Source organism: Sorex araneus, chromosome 1 (genome assembly GCF_027595985.1).
Source record: "Sorex araneus isolate mSorAra2 chromosome 1, mSorAra2.pri, whole genome shotgun sequence".
Classification (NCBI taxonomy): Eukaryota; Metazoa; Chordata; class Mammalia; order Eulipotyphla; family Soricidae; genus Sorex; species Sorex araneus.
In genome coordinates, this window is record NC_073302.1 from 386708800 (window position 1) to 386724576 (window position 15777).

The window sequence follows — 15777 nt, forward strand, 5'->3', positions numbered from 1 at the left end:
ACAAACTTATTCATGATTGAGTTCCAGGCATATAATGCTCCAACACTAATCTCTTCACCCGTATCCCTTCCCTCCACCAATGTCTCCAGTTTCTCTCCCACCTATCTGGCCTTCCTATATAGCTGGCACTGTTTTTTATTTTGTCCTTTCAGGAACTGTGATTTACAATACTGTTATTGATATAGTTTCATGTGTGACACTTTGCCACCTTCCAGGACCCTCACCTCCTCCAGAGCGGCCAATTCATGATTGTCACATTGTGGTCTCTTCCTGTCCTATTCTTCCTTACCCACTCCCCAATGGTACACTTCCTACTGAAGACAGTTCCCCATGTTCTTCATTTCTAATGTCTTTGGGTAATTGTTATTTTCTTATTATATTTTTATATATATAATAATTTCTCACATATGAGAGAAATCATTTTATCTCTCCCCCTCTCCCTCTGATGAGAAGTCTTTTTAAATGTACATTCTATATGATCAATAATCCTACTTCTGAACTTAAATACCAGAGAAAACCACATGTATTGTTATATAAAGTCTCTTTGTGAATTTCTGTATCATCATCGTTGCAAATAGAAAAAAAAACCAGGACACTGTAAAAATGTACATTCTATATGATCAATAATCCTACTTCTGAACTTAAATACCAGAGAAAACCACATGTGTTGTTATATAAAGTCTCTTTGTGAATTTCTGTAGTATCATCGTTGCAAATAGAAAAAGAAAACCTGGACACTGTAAAAATTTCTGGGTGAAATTTTTGTAAGATAATACCATTGCATATTCTTACAGTGGAATATGCTACAGAACTTTAAACAATGATCTAAAACTACATAAAAAATATTCTACTAAACAAACAGTAATCTAGGGTGTTGGAGGATTTGGTATCATTTTAAAAGATAAACTGAGGCATATTAAGAATTTGTAAGAAATTTTTGAGCAAAAAATGATTTGATTCAGGCAAAATCAAACATAAAGTGGTCTGGAACAGTCTGCCCAGAGAAAGTAGAGGAAATGTGTAAAAATAGCCAAAGTAATCAGAATTGAAGATATTGTTTATAGAACTGAACTTACATGGGTGAGGGGTCTTGGAAAACTGGTGGAGGGAAGCGGGCTCTCTGGTAACAGGCATAGTGTTGGAATGATATGCATAAAAAATATGTTTTGCAGTGTTGCAAACTTCGGCACTTCTATAAAAATGTTCTTTATAAAATGTTTTTATGAAAATTTTTTATAAGTACAGGAGCAAAACAATAATTTGTCTGTAGCTTAAAGGTTATGGTTATTGTAAATGGTTTCTGTAGAATTTAGCTTTTGTAACCTTGTATCATTTCACACACTCAGTCTTTCATTAGCCTATGCAGGCTGCCTCAGTATTAGAGTCATTTAATTGTCTGTCTCTTAGTTTAATTAATTTATCAATAATTTATGCAAAAATTTAAAACGGAGAAAATATTTATATATGAACATGCATATATGCATATACAAAATGACTATATATAGATATTTAAATATCAAAACAAAGCTGGAGAAATAGTTTGGTGAGCTGAGCACATCCTTTGCATGCAAGAGTTCTAGCACCTCTTGGTCCCCAAGCATTGCTGAAAGTCACACCCAAACATAGAGCCAGGAGTTAACCCTGAGCACCACCAGGTGTGGCCTCCAAACCAAAACAAATATAAAAAGCAAACCTGAGAATAATAGTCATTAATTTTAGAAGAATAACAATGACTGCTCAGTGGAGAGCATGGAATGGAAATGGAAGTGCAGTGAGGGAGTCTACTCTAACTGTTACACATAAAATAGTAAATGATGCAGTGCATAAAAATAGTAAAATATAAAGCACAAAGTACTATGTGAATTTCTATTGTATTCTTCCTAAATTTCAAATAATGAAAATATTTCATGTAAAATCTTATTCTATGATCCATTTTTTTTAAATATAACAAAGTGTTAACTTTAATCAAATCATTCAATTGCACTGTCCATACCTTTTAAATCATTTTTGCTGATTCTTTCTAGCATTTGAATCTGCTAACATTTTAATTATTTAGAGCTTTATTCCTAGAACATGATTCCTTTTCCAGGTACACTATTACCCTCATGCTTCCATCCAATTTCTAGTTGTAAAAGTTAACTATATGCTACAACTCTCATATATGTTTCCAGTCAGGATTTTCCCACTAAATTCTAGACTCAGTTATTGAAGTGTCTGCTTAGCATCTCTATTTGTGGGTCTCTTAGACATCTCAAATATATATCCATTTCCCAGTTCCTGGTTCTACACTCAAACCTGCTTTCATCAGTATTCTCAGTCTTTGTAAGTAGTAGTACCATCCCTCTAGTTTTCTCAGGTCTCAAATCATAGTTTTCTCATAGCTCATATTCAATCAGTAAATTCAGTCATTCAAAATTTAAAGTATACTCAAAATCTGGATCAAACAGATAGTACTAGCATTATGACACTTGACCTTGCATATGATTGTCCCTGGTTCCAACCACAGGACCAATATGGTCCCTGAGCATTGCTAAGAATGAATCCTGAGCACAGAATCAGTAGTCCTCCTGCCTGTGCACCACTGGGTGTAGCTCCAAAATAAATTATTAATGGAATAAAATAGATTTAAAATATGACTCCTGTTTACTACTTGTGCCTAAACCAATGCCAGCTTTTGTCTAGTCTGTTATAATAGTCAGCAGAACTACTATTCTTGTACCTCTAATCTGTTTTCAAGACAGCAAATCTTTAAAAATGGAAACTCTTCTAAGATGTTGTACATAGAACAACTTAACACTCTTCACTGACTTCTTAACTTATGTAAGATAAAAGTCACAGGACCACACAGAGTATGATTTCTCTTTATATTTTAAATTTTATTACCTACATCTCCCTGTGTTAGAGCCACTAACCATTGCTGTTCCTCTTCAGATTTAATACTGGTCCTTGGAACAAGAATATTCTTTCTCTCTGGTATTTTGCTTTATATGTGAACATAGTTCTTGTCACTATCTGAAACACCATTACTTCACTAATCAATTTTATTTCTGTCTCCTCTCCTATAATTTTAATTTCTATGAGGATGGTAAACTTTGCCTCTTGTTTATTGCTCTTTAGCACCTAAAGTAGTATCTATCACACAGAAAACTCTCAATTACTATTTATTGAATGATTTAATAAATAGTAATAGAATTCACTTATAGGAAGTGTGAATACTGGACACACAATACAAATTTTAAATGATCTTCATAAATTAGAATTTTGAAAGCAAAGTTGCATAAATAATATAAAGACTGGGATCAAAAAGAAAATATAAACTATAAAATAAATAAGTATTTACTCTCATGCAAAAGAAATTAATGTGTTTAATTAAAATAAAATATTCTATTACTTTTTTTTTTTGCTTTTTGGGTCACACCTGGCGATGCACAGGGGTCATTCCTAGCTCATGCACTCAGGAATTACCCCTGGCGGTGCTCAAGGGACCATATGGGATGCTGGGATTTGAACCCGGTTCAGCCAAGTGCAAGGCAAATGCCCTACCCGCTGTGCTCTCACTCCAGCCCATAATAAATTTTAATAAATATTACTTTAAGAACATGAAAATATTATTGGTAGGGTATGAGAGAAAGCTAACTGATAATATCTATCCAGGTCAAATTCTTATTCTCAGGAGAGGATACAATTAAACTTGAATGTATTTTACTTTCTAATTTATACTAAAATGAGGTACTAATTTAAATTTTTTCCTGAAGAACTATCTTTAGCTTCATAGGAATTTTTTTTAAGGCCTTGAATAGCTTTATTGAAATCTGTATAAATAAACATGCACATTTCAAATGTAAACTCAAGTGAACTCAAGTGCAGACAAAATTTTAACCTCTGTCATGCAGGAAGTTAGTTTACATTTTAAAAAAAGAGAGAGAGAGAAAAGAAAGAAAGGAAAAAAAAAAACTCAAAGCAGCTTTTAAAATACCAGGATGAAAAACCAGCTTTAATATCAAGGTATAAAGCAAAGCCATGATCAACATACCTCATTTATCCTAGTCAAATGCATATTTTTTAAACATTTAAATGCTAACATAAATAAATATTTACCAAAATGTGCACTCACAGAGTGAACTTTTATTTACAATACACAATTTATAATCTATTGTATTTCATTAGTTCAAGTGAAGAACATTATACTTTTTGCTTTAATAACAGTGGGACACAAAACGATTTCTCAGGTAGTCAATATGTGAAATGTGTCCCAGTATTTATATTTTCTATTAATGGCAGTACTGTATGCCAATTGACAATACATTCTTTTAACTAGATCAAAGGGAAAAAAACAGCAAATGAAAAATGTTTCAAATGTTCACACATATTTTTGGCATCCTAGATCCTTGAACATGGTGAACTAAAATCAAATTCCAGGTTTTTATGCTTTATATACTGTCCAGCTTCAGATTCTGGAACACGCAGATGCCACTTCTCTTCTAACAAGTCACCTTCTGAGAAAAGCTGTAAGGCTATGGTGAATTCCATCAGGAACACACAAAGAGTTAACAGACCTACCTTTAAAGGCAACTGTCCAATAATTATTTAAAGGCCAGTATATGAAAAAAACCTCAAAGCATGATGTAATCATTACTACTGATACAGAGTACAATTAAATCTTTCCTTACGTTACAATAATTCATAGGTTAGAAGTTGCCAAATTACAAAAAATGGGGTAGAGAAAAACAGACAGCAAAAATTTTGATTTTGGACCAACACCAAATTAAAATAAATGAATTTTAATGTAAGTAAAAGAAAATTCAAATGGCGGAGGAACAGATTCTAAATGCAAAAAAGGACCTAAACATAAAAAAAAAACCTTACATATAACTGAAGAATGACTTTAGATGAAGGGTGAAATCTAGAACCTGTTTTCTACAATAGCAGTTAGATGAACATAATATTCTAGTTTTAATACTATGAAAGGAAATAACTTTTTCAAGACTTCCATGTAACATGATTCATTTTTAAAAAATAGGTCTACATTGATTGCCAGGGATAGACTTGAAAATTTGGTTTTCCAAGGATACTACTGCAGTATTTATGCCACATTGATACCACAACTAAATATCATAATAGTATATGTAGCAGCCTAATGCACATGATCTAGATTATCCAAAAACTAAGTTCAGCCATAATTTTCTTGCAGTATATTAGAGCAAAATAAATGACCAACATCCACAAATTTAACATCTGTCATCAGTTAACTCACATCCAAAAAATTAAAGAACAAAATTCATCAAAACAGCAGTAAACTTAAAAGGGATTTATTTGTGATTTCCTATATATATTTAGCTTGTAAATACAAGACTGTAAATGTATTAAGAGACAATTTCTGTTAAAGTTTTCATTGTGTTTCACTTCAAGTACTGCACAAGTTAAAATCTGATAAAGGATTTACATTCGGTTATCTGAAACTTCCCATCTCAGACTTGTGTTTAATGTGGTGGGTGACTTCATCATCTCCATAGACACCACCAGCAGGAAAGTCTCTCCTTTATGGCTTCTGGGACTCTCATTAATTAGTGTGCATACAGTTTTCGTTTTCTATGTCATTGTCATTATCATTGCTATCTTCATCAATTTCTAACGGGATGCCTGTGGCAGCTGAAGCACCCTTAGTTTCTCGGTCAAGAGGGAAAAACCCAGTTCCACTGAAAGTGTCTTGCCTCTGGCAGAAGAGCACGTATGCAGCTTTGGACACAATCTGGTCTTCAGATGCTGTCGAGACACTACTGTCATCAAAGTAGTACCATTTCCCATCATCTTTATTTTTTGCAAAAGCAGTCCTCCTCCCATCCCTCCATAGTGGTTGGAAACGGCGATCAGATTATAGCGGCAAGGACCCGCGTTTGGATTAATTAGGAATTCTGACATATCCAAGTCACTTATAGGAAAGTCAACTAAGGTATCCAATTTATCTCTCATGTATCAACTGTAAGAAAATCATTTGAGATGTACCATAAGTACTGGAGGCAATGACCATAAATCTAATTTCTTTGTGGCTTGTTGATGTTCTTTACAATTTGGACAATACCAAGGATCATAAACACCTAGCTTTCCTTTGTTGTAAAAAGCTCAATGCAATCTTTCAATTTCACAAAGGGTTTTTTTGGAGGTTTATATTCCACACTTTCATGTTTCTCAAAGTCCTCAGCAACATTTTCATCAAAGTATCTTTTTTTCAAATCAGGATCCCAATCCAAAGCAAGAAAAGATCTTTCATCTAGCCTAAACTGCCTGTCATCAAATCTTATATGCCTGGTGTCATCTTTGATGTAGTTGGTATCGGTATTGCCTAAATTGTTGAACTGGAATGTAAACAATCTCTTTTTGTGTCCCGTGAGTTGACCTTTGCAAGTTTCCTCAGTACATAATCCATTTTCAGAATCATTATCTCCTCCAACTGAATCTTCAGACTGACTGTTTTCATTCTCAGAGGGAAGTTCTTGATCTTGGCTGGACTCATCATCCGGCTCATCTGTTTCCATTTCACTTGGTGAGCCTTCTTCATGGATGCCACTGGGGCCGTTCCCATTAATATTTTGGTCCTTACAGCAATGTAAGGATCCTTCAGTTTCTTCAGTTTCAGTGGATATTTTGACATACCATCACATTCTCAAAAGTAGAAGATTATAGAGTTTATCTTCAGTATTGTTTCGTGGTACTGCTATAAGAAAAGGCTGACCAAAGAGTGAGGAACCAGTATGGTGTGTGTAACTTGAATGTCTAAATTTTTCTCTTAGGCAAACAGGAATAATCACATGCTCTGTATCTTCTGTCCTATTGATGTTAATCTCAAACACATAAATATCATCTCGTTCCATAATACTACTAAGGTTTTCATCCATGGCAAATATTCTGTGAAATCTATGATTGTATATATCAGTGACTATCATCTTATCTGCAGGTATGCCTGACAAAGTAGAGAGTGCCGTACAAAGATCTTGTATGTTTCCAATTTTGGGGACAACCACTTTGTACTGCATAGGTTTGGTAAGTGAATCCATTTCTAAGTAAACTTCTAAGGTATGCTCTTTTTTCATGGGCAAAGGAAGTGTCAAGTAACAAAAAGGATCAAATGTGACTGAAATCTTTGCACATTCAGGACATACTAAAGTTGACTTGAAAAGGCCATGAAATATGTCGACTATGATAGAATCATTTCTTTTTAAATGATTTTCCCAGGCTTCTTCAGCAACCACCTTATCTGGCCTCCCATCGGCGTCTTTTAATTGTATGTATGGTTTTTTCCTAATTCTATTCAAATCCTCATGTAGACCATCCAACAGGAAAGCTAGTAATTCTTGACAGTCTTGCTGCTGGTATCCAGAGAACTGCGGTGCAAAACGTCCTACTTGTGTCTTAAAGGCTTGTGTCTTGGTGTGACGTAGCTAAATTTTCCAGACCACATTTGTTTGATCAGTTCAGCATAAGACTTAGCTATTTCACCTCTCATTACTAAGGGATTGTCAAAATTCAGTTCTTCTTGATACTTATCATTGAGGAAATATTCAGTAAGTGGAGGTGTGTTGCTCAAACACTGAATAGCTGAGTTCATGAAGCAGGTGTTTCCCAAGTTACTCAGGCCACAGAGGCCTGGCTGCTCATTATTTCTTCCAGGTTCTGAATAATTATAGTTCTTATAAGCAGTATATGATGGAAGACAATAATTTGAGTTTTTCACATTAGGAGCAAAAGGACCCCTTGGCCATGTTCCATCTTCATTTTTTTGTTCTATCACTAACACCTGTCCTTGGTATAAACCAGCATCCTGAATAGTGCTGTCTGGCTTATTCAGTGGCTCAAATGTATTACTCATGTATTTGTTCCACAATCTTGTCTCCTTCTCATCTGGAATATTGAAGATTTTTCTGATTTCCTTTTCAATTGTATCTATTGTGTCAGCTTTGCTAAATCTTCTGGTTACAACATTATTCATGTTGCCATTTTCACAAAGCTTCAGTTCTGTGAGATATACTTCTACTTTGCAGTGCTTTACAAACATACCCTGTTCGACCACCTTCGTGCTATTGGTTCTTGACCTTCATCAATGTGTACCAGCTGACAAGTTTATTCCAGCCCTCCGTTGGCAATAATATGTAATCCAATTCATTGATAAGATGCTCTTTGAGTGACTGGGCATCACCATCTTTGAGAAGTCCAGAGTTATCAATAGGTCCAGGATATACATTTTGATCTCCCATCTGGTATTTGTCCCAACTGTCAAAGCCAACATATTTTTTCCACTGTTTGAACCAGAGACTATCAACTAGGTACCAGATGTTCCCCTTCCGGAGCGAGATTTTGAGCAGCGTTGCGATGTCAGAACGCTGGATGTCCAGATCCACCGCTCCGCCTTCAGCCATCTTCCCCCACTCTTCATAGGAATTTTTTTTTTGGTAACTATAGTATACTCATCTCATTCAGAAATATTACCAGTATACTCAGTTGTATTGATATTGTTAATTTTAAGATATAGAGAAAGGTACATAAAACATATAATTTAACAGTTATTAAAGGCAAGTTCTGGTAGATATCCCTAATTTAATTTTAATTTTGTGTTTCTATTCCTAGTTTTCCATGTTTAGAAAGACTTGGAACCCAAGTCTTTTTTTTTTATATACATTGCTGTGTTACATTTCTCAAGCAAGATTTCCTCAAAGTTGATGGCTTTTGGGGAAGACAATAGATAACTTTATGCAATTTTAAAGGGTCAAGTCTCTTTTCTTTACAACCATTCATCTAGGGCTTGAACATTGCAAGATGTCAATAAATGGAAGCTGCAGAAATGAGTGAATGAAGTTGTTTTAAAAGATGGCAAGGACATGGATTCTTGGGCTCTTACATATCTCAAAATAATGAAGTGGAATCATAAAAAGTGTTAGACTAGATGAGGACAGATTGCTTGATGATCAATCCTCCCTCCCTATTTTACAGTGCTTAATTTAAGAACAGAACATTTGATATGGAAATGCTAGATTTTATGAAGATGTAATCATTAAAATGTGTGAGTTAATGAGGCTGAGACAGAATGAGACAAGAACAAGGCTTTCACAGCATCTTTGCATCAACAGCCATGCCATGATGGGAAATGTTCCTACACCTCAGGAGACAAGGAATGCAATCAAGCGCCAAACCTTATTAAATGGTTGCAGCCTAATGTGATAATTAAGATAACAATGTAGGCTACTTCCTTTACTTTATTCCCTTTCTCAATTGCCCATCTTGATTGTTATTTCAATTGTCTCTAAAGAAAGGGTAAGACAGTTAGTCCTCAGCCAGATCATGAGAACCAAATAGTCCCCACCTTCATAGAAGACAACATATTTCAGATCTCCATGTTGCATATTGCCTTATGTATGGACAGGAAGAAAATAACACAAAAAGTGCTCACTGTTTCATCTTATAAAACTAGCATTAAATTTGATGGATTTTATTCCAAAGGAGACATGCAAAAATAAATAAATAAAAATGTCAGTACACCTCCAGTCCTAAATTCTTGATGTTTGAAGAGCATTCTCTCTTAAAGACCTTCAAGACTTCATATACTTCAAAACTCTGTCTATAAATATTTTGTAAGTGGCAACTTCTGACAATCATGAAATAGTAGATTTTTGACTGAATATCATCAAGTATTAGAAGATGAGAGAAAATATGGTCCTAAATTATGCGAAGCAAAAGTTCCTTAACATCAAATAAAAAAGGCTCTAAGGTTATTTTAAATGAATAGGCTTCTGAGAAGAGTTTCAAGAAAAAAATCAAGCATTGAATATATGACTCAGTTGTAGAATCCTTGCCTTATTTGTGTGAGGCTCTACATTCAATTGATAGCATAGCATAGTCCCCATAGCATCACCTGCAGCAATTCCTGAGCACCAAAGCTGGAATAGCCCAGAACAGGAAAATGAAAGAGAAGGGAATGTAGGAAAAGGAAGAGATTCACCTGGGAGCTATATCATAGTGTATGTCAGCATATAGGACTGACAACAAACAGTGACTGTTGTGTCAGTGGCCCTTAATCATGCCATCAGTTTCATATTAAGTGGGTAGATTTTCTAACTGGGTAGACCCTCTCTGGGACAACTAGCATGAAGAAATTAGCTCACTTGATTATGTTGGAAATGGTCTCGTCTTCTAGGTGGCTAGTTTCTTCCTATTCTATGATTAAGGCAGGAGAGTAATTTTTTTTAAAATGGCAAAGCCCATACATGGCCTTCTGATTCTAGGCTAACGGTTTGCATTCTACTCATTTACTTATTCTATACTGTTATTAGGAAAAGGTGTGTAAAAAGAATATTTAAATTAAATGGTGAAGGAATATAATTGAACGCAAGAAATACAAAATCACAGTGGAAAATATAGACAGAAGAAAGTCTGAAAAATAGTGGCTACACAGTGGTTTTGTATGGGAGGAGGAAGAAAAATAAGGGAACAACTCAATTTAAGGTACTGTTTTCAGGATTATAAAGAGAAGCCCTAAATCAGATGCTTAGCAGTGAACATGGAAGAACATGAGAAAGTAGATCACATTCACCTTTCAAATCACCTATGTCAATCATGAAGCTAGGTTTATTGGCAGAGAATGGAGGTGGTAGCTCTCAATAAACTTTCTACTGACCAAAAGTTTTGACTTACTTAGAAGTCCACAGGTACCTAGAATTGTTCTCCTCTATAAAATCCATTAATTCCAATGCTATATTTGTATTTGACTCTAATCAGTTCTTATTTCCCATCTGACAAAATCCCTGGGTTTCCCTCACTATACACAGGATTCACTGTTGTGTGCACAGCATAGGTACATCTGGCTTAGGACAAATATTCAATAGTGAAAAGAAATTAAAACCAGACTCAGCTATTCTTCTATGATTACATTATGACTCAGGAGGACACCCACCAGTAGTTCTATTCATTATTGGATATTAAAATAAAAGACCTTTAATGTTCAGCAACAGAACTGTCCAAATTGGAGCCCATCTGCGCATCCTTATCGATTATTTCATAGGATAATACACTGGCAATTTTAATAAACATTTTTTCTGGTCTTCCCCAAAGGTCTTACCAAAACGTGAGCATTATCTTGGTGATTCTTGGAGCATCACTAACTCTTTTCTAAGTCAACATCTTTTAAAATTAGATTGGTCTATCATGGAGAAAAAATCATCAATTGCTGCAAATATGTTACCACTCTAACACAAGCTAGTGTTTGTCCCAGAACACTGACCTTTTTCTTCCTCTTACCTACCTAAACAGAATTTTAATAGCTTCACTAGTCTTTATATTTTCCTGATCAAAACCGGCATAGATTCCAGAAACAGTGCGTTTTAAATTAATCTTCATCATCTTTTTACCCACTGTCCCTCTCAGAGAGCCTGGCAAGCTACTGAAAGAATCCTGCCCACACAGCAGAGCCTGGCAAGTTAACTGTGGCAAATTTGATATATCAAAAACAGTAACAACAAGTCTCATAGTGGAAACACTACTGGTGCCCGCTCAAGCAAATCCATGAACAATGGGATGACAGTGCTACAGTGTTATCTTGTTATAAGTACTAGTAAAGTGAACTTCAGAAATGGGATACGTAATCTGAGTGGACATCCAATGTATTATTCAGATTTAGATATTTTCTTTAATATTTATTCATAACAGGGTGGAGGATGCAAGAAGTCAAAATGGGAAATGGCATCCAGTAGAGTCAGAGAATTCAGGACTTAAGTCCTTGAGAGGTTACTTAAATTTCTCTGCCTTGATTGCTTCATATTCAAATAAAGTTCAAATCGTATCTACTTCATAAGATTGTTATAAGAATAAAGTAAAAGGGGACATTTTTCCTTTTCACATTAAACATTTAGTACAAGTGAATATTATTTTTACTAACAGAATAGTTAAGTAATTCAGTTAATCTTCATATATATTTTAAAGACAAACAAAATGTAATGCCAGGAAAAACTGCACTTGTAGGGCTGGAAAGATAGTACATTGGTAGGGTGATTGCCTTGCATGCAGCCAGTCTAGGTTCAATCCCTGGCATCCCATACAGTCCCCTGAGCACCACCAGAAGTAATTCCTAAGTGCAGAGCCAGGAGTAACTACTGAGCATCAGCCAGGTATGACCCAAAATATAAATAAATGAACAAATAAATAACAAAACAAAACAAAACAACAACAACAACAACAAAAACCCCAAACTGTGGCTGGAGTGATAGCACAGCGGGTAGGGCATTTGCCTTGTATGCGGCTGACCCGGGTTCGATTCCCAGCATCCCATATGGTCCCCTGAGCACGGCCAGCACTAATTCCGGAGTGCATGAGCCAGGAGTAACCCCTTTTCATCACCGGGTGGGACCAAAAAACAAAAACAAAACCAAAACAAAATGAAACAAAAAATCCTGCACTTATACCAACTCTTTCCATTAAACATGTACTGGCATCAATACTTTTATATATTGACTCAATACATGTCCTTTAATGAGATCATTTAAAAATTTTCCCTTATCTATGTATTTTGAAGGGGATGCTTTCCAAGTGGTACTTAAGAGACCCAAGAGGTCTCCTATTAAGAGTTTCAGACACTGAAATGTTGGTTCAAGGTGAGTGACTAAGCTGCAGTGTTGCTTGAGACCTGAGTGCCTGGGGGGTCTCCAAGGGCATACCTGGCTGTGTTACAGCTCCAAGACTGCACCTGGTGATCAGACTTGGGTTGGCTGTATGCAAAGCATGCACTTAAGTTCCTATACTATCTCTCTAGCCTCAATTATAGTACTTTCTATAGATTAATTAATTTACTTTTAAAATACTGTATGATATGCTGACTGAAGTCAGTCAGAAAGAAAGAGATAGACACAAAATAATCCCTCTCATTTGTGGGACATAGAGATACACAGCAAGGTAGCAATAAACAACCAAAGGTTCCAAACTTGGAGAATTGATCCACACAATAAAATTGCTGTGTGTGTGCATGTGTGTGTGTGTATGTGTGTGTGTTCGGGGGTAGGGAATAGGTTGCTAAAAAGGAGGGACCTTGGGATCTCTGTGGGATGAAATTTGGTTCACTGGTGATAGGTGTGGTGTTGGTATTATGTGCATGAGAAAAAATTACAGTTTTATAAAACCCACAAGATTTTAATTAAAAATTTTAAATAAAGTTTATATAAAGTTTATGTCAGAGATTCTTAAACTTTTTCTACTCTGGATTCCTTACCATCTGAGAAAATTTTATGTGACACTAGGCATATAAAATAGGTATCACTGTATCACTGTCATCCCATTGCTCATGGATTTTGCTTGAGCGGGCACCAATAACATCTCCAGTATGAGACTTGTTGTTTCTGTTTTTGGCATATACAATATACCATGGATAGCTTGCCAGGCTTTGCCATGTAGGCAGGATACTCTTGGTAGCTTGCCAGCCTCTGTCCGAGAGGGACAGAGGAATCGAACCCAGGTCGGCCTCGTGCAAGGCAAACACCCTACCCGCTCGCTGTTCTATCACTCCATTAAACATTTACTAATAACAAAAATTTAATGTATTAGTAATTTTTTATGATATCCATATTAAGATTCATTATTCCATATTCCATTGTTTGCCCTCTCGAACAAATAGATGATCAAAGGGATGACAAGTGATAAAAGTGATATTCCATATAGAGTCACAAACCACAGTTTGGTATTTCAAAATATTTTCTCTTCTTCCTTGAGAACAAAAAATCAGGGCCTAAGACAGACTGTTTTCTTTTTATTGTAGTTCAGCATCTATACTCTGCAGGTCTTATCTGGATTATACTGTCTTTCATTTCCACACAAGTATAAATCGGTCTAGGGAGCTATGTGTTAAAGAGACCCCGAGTTAGAATTTCTTTCCTGGTGAAATGCTCACTAGATAAATTATTAGGCAGCTCTCCACAGGAATCCAAGTGTTCTGGAAGACTGCACTACATTTCTGAACACTTTTGAGATGACGGGATCCAAAGCTACCAACCTCCTATTAGGTATTGAGCCTGGCTCTACTGAGAATCTTCACTTGCCACTGTCTAAGGGCTTGAGGACTACACCCGGTCATCAGATGTAGGTTAGCCATATGCAGAGCATATGCTTTCATTCCTATACTATCTCTCCAGCTTCAGCACAAGTACTTTATATATATATATATAAAGTATATATAAATATATATATAAATATAAAGCATGTATATATGTAAAGCAAATACACATGAATTTGCTGAATTTTAAAATACTGTATGGATCACACTGATTGAAGTCAATAAGAAAGAAAGGGATAGATGTAGAGAACTCTCTCTCAGATGTGATGCATAAATATATATAGCAAGTTAGCAACAAAGAACCAAAGGCAACATGGCCACAAATTAGATGAGCCTTTGACAATCAGTAAGTGAAAATTGCCCTTGCCCAAAGGGACAGAGCTCACAGTGAATTTAGCCAATCACCTATCTTTCTTGGTCATTAGAACACTTAGAGAAAAATTTATACTTTATATATTAGATGTTTGGGACACTGCAAGAGACTGTATAAGGTGAATTAATATAGCAGTTAAAGGTTCTAACATGGAAACAAAGATTGTTTACTATACTAATAATACTACTTAGAATAAAGCTCATGGTCTAAATTGATTTGATAAAGGTCAAACTTAGTTTGGATTTATATTACAATGCAAAATGTCTATAAATTGGGATTTTTTTATCATATAAACTAGGACTATGGTACTTAAAAAATATTTGGACTACTTGGTTAGCAACCAAAGGAACAAGGATTCAAATATAAGATATACTTATTACATTTGTGACCCTGAAGAAATACGTTAGCTTTCTCCTACGCATACTTTTTCATCTATAAAACAGGTACAGTGATGCTTCTACCTTTTAAGATTATTTTGAGGATTAATTGAAAATTATATGCAAAGCCATTAATAGTTGATAAATTCACTCTATCACTGTCTTCCTGTTGCTCATCGAGTTGCTCCAGTGGGCACCAGTAACGTCTCATTCATCTCTGTCATATTCAGGGTCAGAGTAATGACACCCATTATTGTTACTGCTTTTGGCATATTCAAAATGCCACGAGTAGCTTGCCAGGCTCTGCTGGGTGAGATTCTGCATCATTCTCTTCTGGGAGCTTTGTTTTATCTTGGCCATTGATGAGATCTTGGATCTTGGCCGTTGATGAGATTACACAGTGCAGGGGATGGTTTGTGGGTGTGGCTGCAAAGCTATTGGAAAACTAGGGACCTGGGTGGTCAGTCCCGATCTGAACAGGCTTGGCGATCTCAGCCATGGGTGCTGCTTACCTGGGTTTCTCTGATGGTTCCTTCATGTGTGAGGCTCATCAGAGCGTGTGGAGATTGGCCTTGAGCATGGCTGTGGCTGGGTTTTGGAGATTTTGGCTGCCGGGGCTCTGCCTGGAGGGAGAGAAATTCAACCCACCCACCTCAGAGGTGCCCCAGTGAAGACAGCCTGGCAAAAGGGCAGGAGATTCTGCCTAACATCTCATAAATCGATTTAATCCCTGAAAGTTTTCTTCCAGCATGACCTAAATCATGAAATTTTGCCTTGGCCTCATCACTGAACCACATCTTCCACTGCATGTACTGAGAAGGGCTTAAGCATATTTTAGCAACCACACGAAAATTGTGGGGTACCCAATAGGCACTTTTACACTAAATTAAATTAAATGAAAATGCTATTATATATCTTTATGGGGCTCAATTATTCACTAGAATATA

At 35.8% G+C, this 15777-nt stretch overlaps 1 pseudogene; it reads right to left on the reverse strand.

Annotated features, from left to right (window-relative positions):
• Positions 1–5560: 5560 nt before the first annotated feature.
• LOC101536993 (ubiquitin carboxyl-terminal hydrolase 15-like) lies at positions 5561–8411 on the reverse strand (annotated as a pseudogene).
• Positions 8412–15777: the final 7366 nt, after the last annotated feature.